Below are 16,482 nucleotides of genomic sequence, written 5' to 3' on the forward strand. Positions count from 1 at the left end.
TCTCCATCTATCTCTCCCACTAGACTCTGGCCATTTGTTCTATTTCAGATGTTTATTCAGTAGTTAGAGAATATGATTTTTTTTTGGCTCCATTTTTTTCCCCATAAGGCAGGAAAAGACAGCTTGAGAGATTCAAGCTCTGAAACCACAAACAAGCGCATCACCAGGCATAACTCCATATTGCTTTCACTTCTCTCTCTCATCGGTTAGAGAGAGCTGACCAGGTACAGCTTATTCTATGAGCTGATGATGAAGAAATAATGAAAGAATTTGGTATGAAATAATGAAAGAATTTGGGAAATGAAATACATCCCTCGCAATGGTTCCATGTTTGAGGCAACCAATCCTGGTGCCCAGAGAACCATGCCACCTATCTAAACTGTTCATTGTCTGGCATAATGTCCCATCTCTAAAGAAACAGCGCTAAAAGCAGAGTAGGCCTTCAACACCAGTCAGTGGGAAATGGACTGCTAAAGGAGATGATCAGCCGAGTAGCTACAAGCTTTTACGCAGTTTTTATGGTAAATGCAGACTGAGATCTCCTCATTGTCCTGGAAGACCAACCATAATTCAACTTATTCCTTCTACTACCCAGTAAACTTCTTCAAACTCAAAGGAAGATACCCTTTCCTCTAAAAATGAAAATGACCTGGGTTGCCTGGATGGCTCAGTGGTTGAGCACCTGCCTTTGGCTCAGGGTGTGATCCCGGAGTCTGGGGATCAAGTCCCACATTGGGCTCCCCAAAGGGAGCCTGCTTCTCCCTTGGCCTATGTCTCTGCCTCTGTGTGTTTCTCACGAATAAATAAAACCTTTTAAAAATTAATATAATAAAATAAAATAAAAATGAGAGTGACCTACTGAAGGCATTGCCTGCCTCCCTTCTCTGAATCTGTTATAGGGCTGAAATGCTCTGTAAATTTTGGCAAGAGACTGAAGAGAAACTGGAGGTCTGATCCTTTATTTTTCTCTGAAAGGACCTAAGCTATGTAGTAGTCATCCATCTTTCCTCTACATTCTCCAAACCAGACCTTCCCCAGAACTGGTGATGTGTCTCCCAATGAGGGACAACCCCCCTTCCCCCAGAAGCAATAAAGGTCTGTCCCCAACTTTCCAATTTCAAGTGTAAGGACAGCCTCTCGGTGGCACTCTCATAGTTGAGGTGGTGCTCTGGTCAGGTGTCAGGCTGCATGGAGGCAGAATTCTGATGGTAAAGAAGCAAAAAGACAATTCTTCTTCCTCTATAATCCACATTTATCCTTCTAAATTCAGGACTAGCTAAACAAGAAGCATTGCAAAGATGTTTTCCAAGTAAAGACCTTGATGGGTCACTACTGGGTCTAGTTGTGTTTGGGCCATGAAAACAAGTTTCAGCCAACAGCTACTAATTTTCAAAATAATAGAGGAGCATGGCTGAATTTCACTTTTATGTGTAATTTAAGAAATACAACCAAAAAATGAATAAAGGAAAAAAGAGAACCAACCAAAAAGACTCCTAACTAGAGAGAACAAACTGGTGGTTGCCAGAGAGGAGGTCGGTGGGGGAAGGGGTGAAACAAGTGAAGGGGATTAAGAGGACACTTATCTTAATGAGTACTGAGTAATATATGGAATTGTTAAATCACTATAGTGTACACCTGAAACTAAAATAATTCCAATATGTTAAATATATTAGAATTAAAATTAAAACAAACAATATAGCCCTAGAGTCGGCCTGCCTGGGCTCATCCTAGCTCCACGACTTACTAACAGGTTAGCCTGGATGAACCTCAGGTTCTTCATCTAGAGAATGGGGATTATAATAATGTTCTTCACAGAGAAGTAGTTGTGAAGATTAGATAAGGCAATAGATAGAAAGTGCCAATCATACTACTTAACACACAGAGAACACTTTACATTATTATTCTTTTATTTTTTTTAAGATTGTATTTATTTATTCATGAGAGAGGCAGAGACATAGGCAGAGGGAGAAGCAGGCTCCATGCAGGAAGCTAGAAGTCCCATTCCGGGTCTCTGGGCAGACGCTCAACCGCTGAGCCACACAGGCATCCTGTATCCTCTTTCATTTTAATGTAACTCCATGAATAACCGCTTTTTTGTTTTGTTTTTTAATTTAAATTTAATTAATTAACATAGAGTGTATTATTGAGAAATAACTGCTTTTTAGAACCTGAAATTCCAAGCCTTGCCATAAAGTATCAAACTCTCCCCTCCCCCACTTTCTGGAAGAGCTGTGTCTTCCACAGACTTCCCAGAGGGATAAACACCACTTTAGAGTTTATGCATTAGTAGGTGTAGACAGGCAGGGTGGCAGGCCGTCTCCTGGAGAAACAAACATGCTACTACTACTGATTTCCTTACTGAAACTGTCACAGCTAGATTCTCAGCCCCCTGAAAGAAGAGACCCAGTGTTACATTATAGATTTTCCACAATGCCTAACAGAGTCTTAAGAAACAATAAACATCAAGTGCTTGTGGACTAATTTAGTAACACTCAGGCCCAACCAAAAAGGAAAGGAATTTCTCATCAAGGTCACGCAATAAGAATAGACTTAGGCCATCACAGTACACCCATCAATCTCAGCATTCTGATAGGTTTCTAAAGACCTCAGAGCCAAGTCTTGCCTTTAAGGAGCTAACAAGCAAAATGGGGACTCAAGATCAACCACCGTGGAAGGACATACTCACAGATAGCACATACAGGGTAGAGTGCTAAGTGTGGTTTGGAATTAGCTACAAAACTGACCAGTGAGGGATGCCTGGGTGGCTCAGTGGTTGAGCATCTGCCTTTGGCTAAGGTCGTGATCTCAGGGTCCTGGGATCAAGTCCTGATTGGGTTCCCTGCAGGGAGCCTGCTTCTTCCTCTGCCTATGTCTCTGCCTCTTTGTGTCTCTCATGAATGAATGAATGAATGAATGAATGAACGAACGAACGAACAAACAAATAAATTCTTAAAAAAAAAAAATCAAACAAAACTGACCAGTGAATGAGTGACCTGGTTCAAAGAGTGCCACACCTTTTAAAATAAGGAAAATTAATGAATCCAAGATCTTTCCTATTTTGTCCACTACTCCTCTATTTTACACTACTGTATCAGTTACTACTGAATGCAAAATTTTCCACCAGGTAGTAGGGCTCCTGAGAAGGCAGCCATCAGGGGGCCCATTAGCTCTGACAGATCTGTGACTGTAGCATAGCCAGCTTAGGCTCGGTAAGGTCCTATCACCTGAGGGGCAGACTGCTCAGGCTCAGCCCTGATGCTGAAAAAACAAGTCCTGCACAAAAGATGAGCAAAAGTTTGAAAAGGTGGGAAAGAATATTACTTTACTTTGCAAACATACCATCTATATAGCTTCATTTTCTCAGAAATCAGGTTTGATCCATTCTAAAATGTCCTTTTGAGGTATGTTCAATTTAGCAATGATTTTCAACTGCACAAATGCAGCTCAACTGTGCAGGGTACTCATTAGATAACTGTCCAAAACAATCTAAGCAGATACACACTGTGTTCTTTGAATAGCCAGGTTCAAAGGCTTGCTATTTTTAGTACTTCTTTGCATACTGTAACTAACAGATTTGCATCTCAGAAAGTGAGGAGAAGAAACAATTAGGTTCAGGAGTTCCAAGGCTAACTAGTACCCAGAGAAGACTGTTTACTTCTTTCAGATACCCTTTGCTTAATCTTCTCTTATATAAGGCAAAGCCTGTCCATCTAGAAAGGCCTAAAAGGGACATAGTGATCAAGCACACAGTTAAAAGGACAAAATGTCAGCTACACAAGAGCTTCATTGCTGTTTTGAGAGATGTGAGGGTAAGCCTGTGTAAATAAATGATCAAAGCAAGGCTGGGACCTGGGCCCAAGAACAGAAGGGGAAAATATGTTAAGGGAAGAGACACCTTTTAGTGGATTATCTTAAAAAGAATATTAAAATGCTCACTATACATATTGTGTCCAATATCCATTCAAGACTCTCCCCTTTAGTGACTGAAAGGAAGAAAGAGAACAAGTACAATGGAATGATATATATAAATAGTTAATGCAAGGGAAGATTCTCTGAAAAGTGAGTGAAATTTTAAAAATTCAGCTGAGAGACACCTGGGTGGCTCAGCGGTTGAGCATCTGCCTTTGGCTCAGGGCGTGATCCCAGGTCCTGGGATGGAGTCCCACATCAGGCTCCCTGCATGGAGCCTGCTTCTCACAGGCTCCCTGTGTCTCTCTCTCTGTGTGTCTCTCATGAATAAATAAATAAAATATTTTTAAAAAATTAAAAAATAAAAATTCAGCTGAGTAACTCCAGGTATACTGTAATATTTTAAAGTAGTTCAGGATTTCCACTTTTAGTCAAGATGGAGTAATTGAGAACATGAAAGACATAACCCTCTTCAGACACTAGATAATAGGGAGTGCAGGACAGGTACCCCCCAAAAAAGGAAAATGTTCAGGTGAGTGTGAAGGTCCTACTGGGCTGAGGAGACACACTGGAGTTTGGGAAGGTGGCTAGAACTTGTGAGGCAGAGTACCAGAGGAGGCAGTGAGGCAAAGGAAAGAGCTTCAGAAATTTGCAGTATTCCCATTGAATCTGTCGCTTGATAAGGACTGCATGTGTAAGGTAAAACTCAACCAGAATAGACTGAAAAAGAGAATCTGTCAACTCACATCGGACTGAGAGGTGTTTGAATTTTGACCAACAAAAACAAAAAGGACCTGTGGAACTAACTAGGACACTCCTAAGAGACCCCAGACCAGTCACACCTTACTAGTGGAATCAAACTAGCCCTAGAGTAAAGGCTACTCTAAACTTACCCAAATAGAGATTAAAAAGAAGTGTCATGGATGAATTTGGTCAAAAGGTACAAACTTGGGCAGCCCCAGTGGCGCAGTGGTTTAGCGCCGCCTGCAGCCCGGGGTGTGATCCTGGAGACCCGGGATCGAGTCCCACATCGGGCTTCCTGCATGGAGCCTGCTTCTCCCTCTGCCTGTGTGTCTGCCTCTCTCTCGCTCTCTCTGAATGAATAAATAAATAAATCTTAAAAAAAAAAAAGGTACAAACTTGCAGTTATAAAATAAATAAGTACCGATGACATAATGTGCAATATGTTGACTAGTTGACACTGCTGTATGGCATGTTTGAAAGTTGTTAAGAATGAATCCTAAGAGTTCTCAGTGCAAGGAAAAAAACATTTTTGCCCCCCCCCCCTTTTTTTTTAAGATTTTATTTATTTATTCATGAGAGAAACACAGAGAGAGGCAGAGACACAGGCAGAGGGAGAAGCAGGCTCCATGCAGGCAGCCCGATGCGGGACTCGATCCCGGGACTCCAGGATCATGCCCTGAGCTGAAGGCAGATGCTCAACCACTGAGCCACCCAGGTGTCCCATTTTTGTCCTTTCTTTGGTATCTATAATGAGATGGATGTTGACTGAACTTATTGTGGTAATCATTTCATAATATATGTAAGTCATGTCATTGTGCTGTATATCTTAAACTTTTAAATGGTATATATCAATCATATCTCAATAAAACTGGGGGGAAAAAGATCACAACAACCAAAAAAGGAAGTTTCAAATGGACCATGCTATTCCAAAAAGAATTTACCTGCTTTCCTGAACAGTCCAACACTATTTAATAAAGATCACAAAATCTAACTCTCAGCTATGTAATATTCACAATGCCTAGTATCCAATAAAAAATTATCGGACAAAAAAAATTATCAGACATGTAAAAAACAGGAAAATATGACTCATAAAAGAAACATTAGTCAAAAGTAACAGATCCAGAAATGAGATACTAGCATTAAAAGCATGGATATTTAAAGAGCTATTATACAGGAGCCTGGGTGGCTCAGTGGGTTAAGAGTCTTTTTTTTTTTTTTAAAGACTGTATTTATAAAAAAAAAAAAAAAAAAAGACTATTTATTCATTTGACATAAGAGAGCTTGAGAGAGAAGGAGGGCAGGAGGAGAGGAAGAGGGAGGCTCCCCACTGAGTAGGAAGCCTGATGCAGGGCTTGACCAGGATCTGGGGACCATGACCTGAGCCCAAGGCAGTTGCCCAACTGGCTGAGCCACCCAGGTATCCCAAAAGTCTGACTCTTGATTTTGGTTCAGGTCATGATCTCATGGTCATGAGACTGAGACCCGTGCTGGGATCCATGCTTAGCATGGAGCCTGCTTAAGATTCTCTCTATCTGGGGCACATGAGTGGCTCAGTGGGTTGGGCATCTGACTCTTGATTTTAGCTCAGGTCATGATCTCAGTCTCCTGAAATCAAGTCCCACATCAGGCCCAATGCTCAGTACACAGTCTGCTTGTTCACTCTTTCTCCTTCTGACCCTCTCTCTGCTCCTTCATGTGCTTGTGCATACACACTCTCTCTTTAAAACAAATAAAATCTTACAAAAAAAAAAAAAAAGATTTTCTCCCTCTCTCTCTGCTCCTTCCTAAGATAAAAAGAGCTATTCTAAATTTGTTCAAGTATTTTTTTAAAAGATTTTATTTATTTATTCATGAGAGACACAGACAGAGAGAGAGGCAGAGACACAGGCAGAGGGAGAAGCAGGCTCCAAGCAGGGAGCTCAATGTGGGACTTGATCCCAGGTTTCCAGGATCACACCCTGGGCTGAAGGCGGCGCTAAACCGCTGAGCCATCTGGGCTACCCTTGTTCAAGTATTTAAAAACATCCATGGCTGAGTGAAGTCAGTCAGTCGGTGAAGGACAAACATTATATGTTCTCATTCATTTGGGGAATATAAATAATAGTGAAAGGGAATATAAGGGAAGGGAGAAGAAATGTGTGGGAAATATCAGAAAGGGAGACAGAACGTAAAGACTGCTAACTCTGGGAAACGAACTAGGGGTGGTGGAAGGGGAGAAGGGCGGGGGGTGGGAGTGAATGGGTGACGGGCAGTGGGGGTTATTCTGTATGTTAGTAAATTGAACACCAATAAAAAATAAATTAAAAAAAAACATCCATGAATGTAATAAGGAGCAAAATGGAAGATATAATGCACAACATAATAAAATTGTGAGACTGTCAGACTGGACATAAAATTAAGACCCAACTATGGGTTGTTTAAAACAAATTCACCTAAAATATAAAGACACAGATAGGTTGAAAGTGAAAAGATAGAGAAAGATATGCTTCTGAAGAAACTAAAGAAAGCACAATTGCTATAGTAATATCTGACAAAAGAAACTTCAAAACAAGGAATATTACCAGGAGTAAACAGTGAAATTTCCATAATGATAAAAGAGTTAGTTCTTTACAAAGACAATTTTATATATATGTGTACCTAATAAGAGATCTTCAAAATTCTGGATGAAGCAAAATTGACAGAACTAAAGGAAGATATTTAAAAGGTCTACTATTATAGGGGATCCCTGGGTGGCTGAGCGGTTTGGCGCCTGCCTTCGGCCCAGGGCGTGGTCCTGGAGTCCCGGGATCGAGTCCCGGGATCGAGTCCCACATCAGGCTCTCTGCATGGGGCCTGCTTCTCCCTCTGCCTGTGTCTCTGCCTCTCTCTCTCTCTCTATCTTTCATGAATAAATAAATAAAATCTTAAAAAAAAAGTCTACTATTATAGTTCTAAGTTTCAATACTCTTTATAACTGATAAAACAATTAGACAGAAAATCAGTGAAGACAGAAGACTTAAGCAACATTATTAACCAAATTGACCTAAAGGCATTTATAGAAAATTTATGTTATTTAAAGATTATGTATTTATTCATGTGAGACACAGAAAGAGAGGCAGAGACATAGGCAGAGGAGGAAGCAGGCTCCCTATGGGGACCCTGATGTGGGACTTGATCCCAGGACCCCAGAATACGAGCTGAGCCAAAGGCAGATGCTCAACCACTGAGCCACCCAGGCATCCCATACATTTTTTTTTTTCAAGATTTTATTTATTTATTCATGAGAGGTACAAAGAGAGGCAGAGACACAGGCAGAGGGAGAAGCAGGCTCCCTGTAGGGAGCCCGATGCGGGACTCGATCACAGGATTCCAGGATCATGCCCTGAGCCAAAGGCAGATGCTCAACCACTGAGCCACCCAGGCGTCACTACATATTCTTTTAAAATGCACACAGAACAGTCAACAATATAGATCATATGCTAGACCATAAAACAAATCTCAATAAATTTAAAAGGAATGAAATCAATCACATGGAGTATGTATTTCATATCTACTAGGGAATAAAATAAGAAATTAGTAACAGAAATTTATCTGAAAAATCTCCAAATAATGGGAATAAAACAATACATTTCTAAATATCACTAAAGACGTGAGAAAATACTGTGAAGTGAATGAAAATGAAAACACAGCATAACAAAATCTGTGGTATTTGCTAGCACAGGGGAAATTTATAGCACTACATTTTTATATTAGAAAATAAGAATTGAAATCAATGATCTAAGTTTCTACCTTAAGAAATTAGAAAAAGGGGGGATCCCTGGGTGGCGCAGTGGTTTGGCGCCTGCCTTTGGCCCAGGGCGCGATCCTGGAGACCCGGGATCGAATCCCACGTCGGGCTCCCGGTGCGTGGAGCCTGCTTCTCCCTCTGCCTATGTCTCTGCCTCTCTCTCTCTCTCTCTCCATGACTATCATAAATAAATAAAAATTAAAAAAAAAAGAAATTAGAAAAAGGGGCACATGGGAGGCTCTGTTGGTTAAGTGGCTGCCTTTGGCTTGGGTCATGATCCTGGAGTCCTGGGATCAAACCTGGTGTTGGGCTCCCTGCTCAGCAGGGAATATGCTTCTCCCTTTCTCTCTTTGCTCACTGTCTCTCAAGTAAATAAATAAAGTATGTATATATGTGTGTGTGTGTATGTGTGTGTATGTATATATATATATATATATATATATATATTTTTTTTTTTTTTTTTAAAGAAGGGACTCCTGGGTGGCTCAGTTGGTTGAGCATCTGCCTTCGGCTCAGGTCATGATCTCAGGGTCCTGGGATAAAGTCCCACATCAGGCTCTCTGCTCATCAGGAAATCTGCTTTTCCCTCTTCTTCCCCAGCTTGTGTGTGTTTGCACTCTCTCTTGCTTACTCTCTCTCAAATAAATAAATAAAATCTTTAAAATGAGTAAAATATTTAAAAATTAAAAATTTTAAAATTAAGGAAATTAGATAAAGAAGAGCGAACAGAAGAAAATAACAAAGATGGTCATGTAAATCAATGAAATAGGAAACACCAAAATAATAGAAAATGAATGAATCTAAAAGCTAATTCTTTTTTTTTTTTTAAGATTTTATTTATTTATTCATGAAGGACACAGAGGAGAGAGACAGAGGCAGAGACACAGGCAGAGGAAGAAGCAGGCTCCATGCAGGGAGCCTGATGTGGGACTTGATCCCGGGTCTCCAGGATCATGCCCTGGGCTGAAGGCAGGTGTTAAAGAACTGAGCCACCCAGGGATTCCCTAAAAGCTAATTCTTTGGACAGATTAAGAAAACGGATAAAACCTGTAGCCAGACTGAACAGGAACAAGAGAAGAAACACACATATTACCCATATGAATGATGAATCTATAGGCATTTAAAGATTTTATTTATTTGTTTATTTATTTATTTATTGGGGGGGCAGAGGGAGAGAGAACATCAAGCAGATTCTCTGCTGAGTGCAGAGCATATCCCTGAGCTCAATCTCATGACCCTGAGATCATGACCTGAGCCTAAATCAAGAGTCAGACACTTAACCAACTGAGCCAACCAGGTGCCCCCAAATACTATAGACATTTAAAGAAAAAAATGATATATACAAACAAGTTATACCAATAAATTTAACAACCCATATTAATGAATAACTTCCTTGAAGACACAAATGACTAAAATTGACTCAAGAACAAGTAGAAAACCTATCTCTAAATCTATTTTAAAAATTGAATTAATAATTAAAATGCTTCCCACAGGGGCGCCTGGGTGGTTCAGTCAGTTAAGCATCTGCCTTCAGGCTCAGGTCATGATTCTGGGGTCCTGGGATTAAGCCCCCCATAGAGCTCCCCACTCAGTGTGGACCTGATTCTCCCTCTCCCTCTCTAGCTCCCCTTGCTTGTGCTCTCTCTGAAATGAATAAATTGAATCTTTTAAAAAAATTAAAATATAAAATGTTTCCCACAGAAGCATACTAATATACGTAATTTATTTTGAAACACATAAAAAAGTAAGAGGGATTGATGGATCCATCCTATGGATCAGATATGTGATAAAATATAATAAAATGTAAATGACAGAAATTAGGTGGTGGCTATGCTGGTAGTCAATGTATAATTTACTCATCTTTACTGTATGTTTGAAATTTTCTTTATTTTTTCTTAGAGAGAGAGAGAGAGAGAGTGAGTTGGGTGGGGGGCAGAGGGAGAGAGAGAATCCCAAGCAGGTTCCATGTTCAGTGTGGAGCCCTACATGGGGCTTGATCCCACAACCCTGAGATCATGACCCCAGCTGAAATGAAGATTAGATGCCCAACCAACTGAGGCACCCCTGAAATTTTTTGTATTAAAATGCTGGGTAAAAAAAATCTTCCCACAAAGAAAAGAAAACTCTAGACTAAGATGCCCTCACTGGTTAATTCTATTAATTATTAAGCAAGAAATAATATCAATCCTACACAAACTCCCCCCCCCCCACACACACACACAAACTCCTTCTAAAAATGAAGAAAGCAGGGCAGTCCAGGTGGCTCAGCAGTTTAGTGCTGCCTTCAGCCCAGCCCTGATCCTGGAGACCTGGGATCGAGTCCCATGTTGGGCTCCTTGCATGGAGCCTGTTTCTCCCTCTGCCTGTGTCTCTGTCTCTCTGCCCCCCCCCCCCCCATGAATAAATAAAATCTTTTTAAAAAATGGAGAGAGGAATTTTTTTAAGATTATTTATTTATTTATTCCTGTGACAAGAGAGACACAGAGAGGCAGGTACTAAACCGCTGAGCCACCCAGGCTGCTCGGAGAAAGGAATTCTGCCCAACTTATTTTATAGGGCAACATTACTCCAATATCAAAATCAAAGACATCACAAGGATACTATGGAACTGACATCCCTCATAAGCACTGATGCAAAAATAATCAGCAAAATATTAGCAACTCAAATTCTGTAATGTATAAAGTAGATACTGTAACATGATCAAGAGGGGCTTATCCCAGGAATATAAGGCTCAGTTACTATTAAAAATTAATCACAATAGCTCTGTATCAGAATAAGGAGAAAATCCACCTGACTAGCTCAGGGAATAGAACATGCAACTCTCGATCTTGGGGTTAAGTTTGAACTCCATATTGGGTGTAGAGATTACTTAAAAAAATACTTAAGAGATAGAAAATCCATATAATCATCTCAATATATGTAGAAAAAGCACTAAAAATTCAATATCTATTCATGATTTTAAAATTCTCAACAGGCTTTAGCGCCTGCCTTTGGCCCAGGGCGTGATCCTGGAGACCCGGGATCAAATCCCACGTCGGGCTCCCGGTGCATGGAGCCTGCTTCTGTCTCTGCCTGTGTCTCTGCCTCCCTCTCTCTCTCTCTCTCTCTGTGACTATCATAAATAAATAAATAAAAATTAAAAAATAAAATAAAATAAAATAAAATAAAATTCTCAACAGGGGATCCCTGGGTGGCGCAGCGGTTTAGCGCCTGCCTTTGGCCCAGGGCGCGATCCTGGAGACCCGGAATCGAATCCCACGTCGGGCTCCCTGCATGGAGCCTGCTTCTCCCTCTGCCTGTGTCTCTGCCTCTCTCTCTCACTGTGTGCCTATCATAAATAAATAAAAATTTTAAAAAAATTCTCAACAAATTCAGAATGGGAAGGAAACTTCAATGTAATAAAGGGAATATATGAAAATTGACAGCTAACACATTACTTAATGATGAAAGACCAAATGCCTTCTCTTGAAAATCTGAAAAAAAAGTCTACTCTTACCACTTCAATATTTACTAAAGGTCTGAGCCAGTGCAATAAAGAAAGAAAAAGAAATCAAAGACATACATATTTGAAAGAACTAAAACTGAAATTATCTGTATGCAACATGATTATGAGCACAAAAAATTCTAAGGACCTTAAAAAAACAATTAATAGGGATCCCTGGGTGGCGCAGCGGTTTGGCGCCTGCCTTTGGCCCAGGGCGCGATCCTGGAGACCCGGGATCGAATCCCACGTCGGGCTCCCGGTGCATGGAGCCTGCTTCTCCCTCTGCCTATGTGTCTGCCTCTCTCTCTCTCTCTCTCTCTGTGACTATCATAAATAAATAAAAATTTAAAAAAAAAAAAACCAATAAATGAGTTTATCAAAGCTTCAGGAAAAAAAGGTCAATATAAAACTATTCTATTTCTTTTTTTTTTTTTTAAGATTTATTTATTCATTCATTCAGGGAGAGCGAAGAGAGAGGCAGAGACAGGCGGAGGGAGAAGCAGGCTCCATGCAGAGAGCCCGATGTGGGACTTGATCCCAGGTCTCCAGGATCACACCCCAGGCTGCAGGTGGCGCTAAACCGCTGCGCCACCGGGGCTGCCCAATTATTCTATTTCTATACACTAACCAAAAAAGTTGGAAATCAAATCATTTATATATAACATAAAAAATGAAATATCTGGGGACAGAGTGAACAAAACACATGCAAATACTATGCTAAAAAACTACAAAATATTGATGAGAAAATTTAAAAGATCTAAATAAATGGAGAGCTATTAAGTTTCTGGATTTGGAAACAATATTATTAAAGTGTTGCTTCTTTCCCAAGTTCATCTAGAGTTAATGCAATTCCAATCAAAATCTTAGCAGGGATTTCTGGGTGGCTCAGCGGTTTGGCGCCTGCCTTTAGCCCAGGGTGCGATCCTGGAGTCCCGGGATCGAGTCCCGCATCGGGCTCCTGGCATGGAGCCTGCTTCTCCCTCTGCCTGTGCCTCTGCTTCTCTCTTTCTCTCTCTCTCTCTATCATAAATAAATAAATAAATCTTAAAAAAAAAAAAACTTAGCAGACTTTTTTTTTTAGCAGACTTTTTTTTGTAGAAATGGACAAGCTAGTTTCAGTTTCACTTTTTAAAAATTTTAATATTATTTACTTATTTGTTTGACAGAGAGACAACGAGAGCCAGAGAGCACAAGCAAGGAGAACAGCAGAGAGAGAGGGAGAAGCAGGCTCCCTGCTGAACAGGAAGCCCAATATAGGGCTGGAACTCTCAGAACCCTGGCATCATGACCTGAGCCAAAAGCAGACACTTACAGACTAAGCCACCCAGGCACCCCAAATTCCACTCTTTACATGGAAATGCAAAGGACTATAGAATATTCAAAACACTTCTTTTTTCTAGTAAAAATATGGGACACTTCACACATTTGTGTGTCATCCTTGCACAGGGGTCATGCTAATCTTCTGTCATTCCAATTTTAGCATATGTGCTGCCAAAGTGAGCACAATTTTTAAAAAGAACAAAATCATTACAAAAAGATTAATAAATTCATCTTTATGAATACTAAATTAAAATTGGTCTTCATTAAAATGTCTGTCCTGGGGATCCCTGGGTGGCACAGCGGTTTGGCGCCTGCCTTTGGCCCAGGGCGCGATCCTGGAGACCCGGGATCGAATCCCACATCGGGCTCCCGGTGCATGGAGCCTGCTTCTCCCTCTGCCTGTGTCTCTGCGCCTCTCTCTCTCTCTGTGACTATCATAAATAAATAAAAATTAAAAAAATAAAAAATAAAAAAATAAAATGTCTGTCCTTTGAAAAACACCATTAAGAAGATGCAAAGGTAGGTGCCTGGGTGGCTCAGTGGTAGAGCTTCTGCCTTCAGCTCAGGTTGTGATCCTGGCATCCTAGGATCGAGTTCTGCATCAGGCTGCCTGCAGGGAGCCTGCTTCTCCTGTCTCTGCTTCTCTTTCTGTGTCTCTCATGAATAAATAAATAAAATCTCAAAAAAAAAAAAGAGGATGCGAAGGTAAGCCACAGGCTATGAGAAAATATTTGCCATATATATGTCATATATACATAAATATATGACAAAGAATTTGCATCCAGAATACACAAAAACTCTTAAATAACACACACACACAAAAGACAAATGAGCAAATTTTTTAAATAAGCAAATGATTTGGACACCTCACAAAAGAAGATACATAATGGCCAATAACCAAATGATAACTGCTCAAGCATCACTTGTCATCATGCAAAATAAATTGATAGTAATTTTTTTCAATTTTTAAAAAACACTCATATTTGAAATATTTTTATTTATGTACAATGATATAGCATTAAGATAGGTCTCTTGGATATACACAGTAAGTTAGGTATCTTGAATGATGCATTCAAGGAAGCTCACTTAATCTCACTTAATGAAGCCTATATCCTTACCATACTGGCAGAAACGCTGGTTGCACATACTGAGGCCGTAGACCCTATTTCCAGATCAGACCATGCCAGTATAAGCAGATACAGCAAGGAAGAAAACCCTGGCCAAATTTCCTCAGATGGCCCCAGGAGAGCTGATGGTGACCCATCTTGCTCTCTCGGATGCAGATGCAACAAGACTAAAGGTGATAAGGGACTCCTGGGTGGCTCAGCAGTTGAGTGTGGGCCTTTGGCTCAGGGTGTGATCCTGCTGTCCCAGGACTGAGTCCCACATTGGGCTCCCCAGAGGGAGCCTGCATTTCTCTCTGCCTATGTCTCTGCCTCTCTCTCTTTGTGTCTCTCATGAATAAATAAAATCTTAAAAAAGAAAAAAGACTAAAGGTGATAAGTAAGTATGTAGTGTAATGACAGCACTGAATACCCAAAGATTGGGTAAAATTAAGAACATGTTCCGAGTGTGATAAGAAACCCAATCAACAGTGTTTAGATTAATTTTCAGCTGGGCACTAGCCACCTGAGATTTTTATAAGTGGCTGTACTTACCTGGACCTTCTGACAAACTCAGTCATTCACCAAGCTTGGGGAATTATAGGGTCTTGCTTTTACCAATCTAGTGACTGTCCTGATTTTACCTTTTAATGAAACTGAGGCAAGGATAAAGATATGAGATGACCATGACTCTCCTTGTGGAAACCCACTCCAAATGAAGGTCATTGGCCTATTATTTATGGATTTCTGAGGCAATATTTCTCTAGGTTATGAGGAGGACAGGGAGGTTTTATCTTAGGTTTATAAACGGTCAGGTGGGGCTGCTGCAAGCATGCCACATACATTGGCTGAGGTGTAAAGGTAAACACATAGGCAAAGGTCTAAGCAAGAAAGCAGTGACACTAATTCTTATAGTGTGAAGTCTTCAAGGGCAGGCATGAATTTTGCATTTTTATAGCCTGTGGCTTGGCACACAGCAGATACTTCTGTACTTTTGCACTGAAAAAAATTATTCTGGGGCACTTGAGACTACATTATATATTCCTTGTCTTACAGCACTAACCAAAGCCTCCTAGAAGTAGAGAACTCTTAGACCAAGGGAGGTTCTGAGAGCGTCCTTAAAAGGTTTAGAATTGGTTCTTTTTCAAAACACTTTAGCCCAAAGTAGTGGAAACAAAGAAAAAAGCCAGTAGCCCTGGAACTAGAACAAATAACAACCTGGTAACAAACTCAGACTCTACTAAGTAAGCACCCCTCTCCCTCCACTGGTATGCTTACGGTGTCTTTCTATCTAAGATAACCTGAATCTCTCTCCAGGGTACAGTCATCCAATGTAATTGTTTAGAAACAAGGATCCAAAAGGTGGGCACAAATCTCTTAGGCTAAAAAAGATGATGCCTTTTTTTCGTTTTAATATTTTATTTAGGGCAGCCCCGGTGGCGCAGCGGCTTAGCGCCGCCTGCAGCCCGGGGTGTGATCCTGGGGACCCCGGATCGGGTCCCACGTCGGGCTCCCTGCGTACAGCCTGCTTCTCTCTCTGCCTGTGTCTCCGCCTCTCTTTCGCTCTCTCTGAATAAATAAATAAATAAATCTTTAAAAAAAATTTTATTTATTTGTTCATAGACACAGAGAGAGAGAGGCAGAGACACAGGGAGAGGGAGAAGTAGGCTCCATGCAGGGAGCCCGACATGGGACTCGATCCCAGGTCTCCAGGATCACACCTCAGGCTGCAGGCGGCGCCAAACCGCTACGCCACCAGGGCTGCCCCAGATGATGCCTTTTAAAAGGTAACTAGTTCCTTTATACAGCTATCCTGCATATAATATGCAGATGTTTCCCCCCTTTTTTCCCTCTTTCTATTTTCATCTCCTATACTTCAGGACTAAACTCAATTTAAGAGCCAATATAGGTTGGCTAGTCCTCCCAGTCCATCCATGTCTTTTAAGCCTGTAACTACAGGGCTTTCCACTGCCCTGAGATTTATTGATCTGACAGACTGGCTCTGCCCTTCAGTAAGGTGGATCAGATAATGAACCTCACAGTGGGTGATTAGTAAGAGGCCAGCAGCTGGTTAAAGGAGTGGTGACAGTGACTTTCTTTGATTTCCCTGGGCAGTTGCCCCACCTCCCTGACTTTATTTGGCTGAAGCCCTAGGC

The 16,482-nt window shown here is 40.9% G+C and overlaps 1 protein-coding gene, 1 non-coding gene and 1 pseudogene across 9 annotated transcripts in view; all 3 read right to left on the reverse strand.

Moving 5' to 3' along the window:
- Positions 1–16,482, reverse strand: part of ARMH3 (armadillo like helical domain containing 3) — a 181,807-nt gene that overhangs the window by 10,947 nt on the left and 154,378 nt on the right. The gene's annotated exons all lie outside the window — the stretch shown is intronic.
- On the reverse strand, positions 13,305–13,407 carry LOC112672662 (U6 spliceosomal RNA). Its single transcript, XR_003144402.1, has one exon. It is a non-coding gene; the product is annotated as a U6 spliceosomal RNA (small nuclear RNA).
- On the reverse strand, positions 13,719–15,709 carry LOC125753891 (40S ribosomal protein S29-like; annotated as a pseudogene).

The sequence above is a fragment of the Canis lupus genome, chromosome 28 (assembly GCF_003254725.2).
Source record: "Canis lupus dingo isolate Sandy chromosome 28, ASM325472v2, whole genome shotgun sequence".
Lineage (NCBI taxonomy): Eukaryota > Metazoa > Chordata > Mammalia > Carnivora > Canidae > Canis > Canis lupus.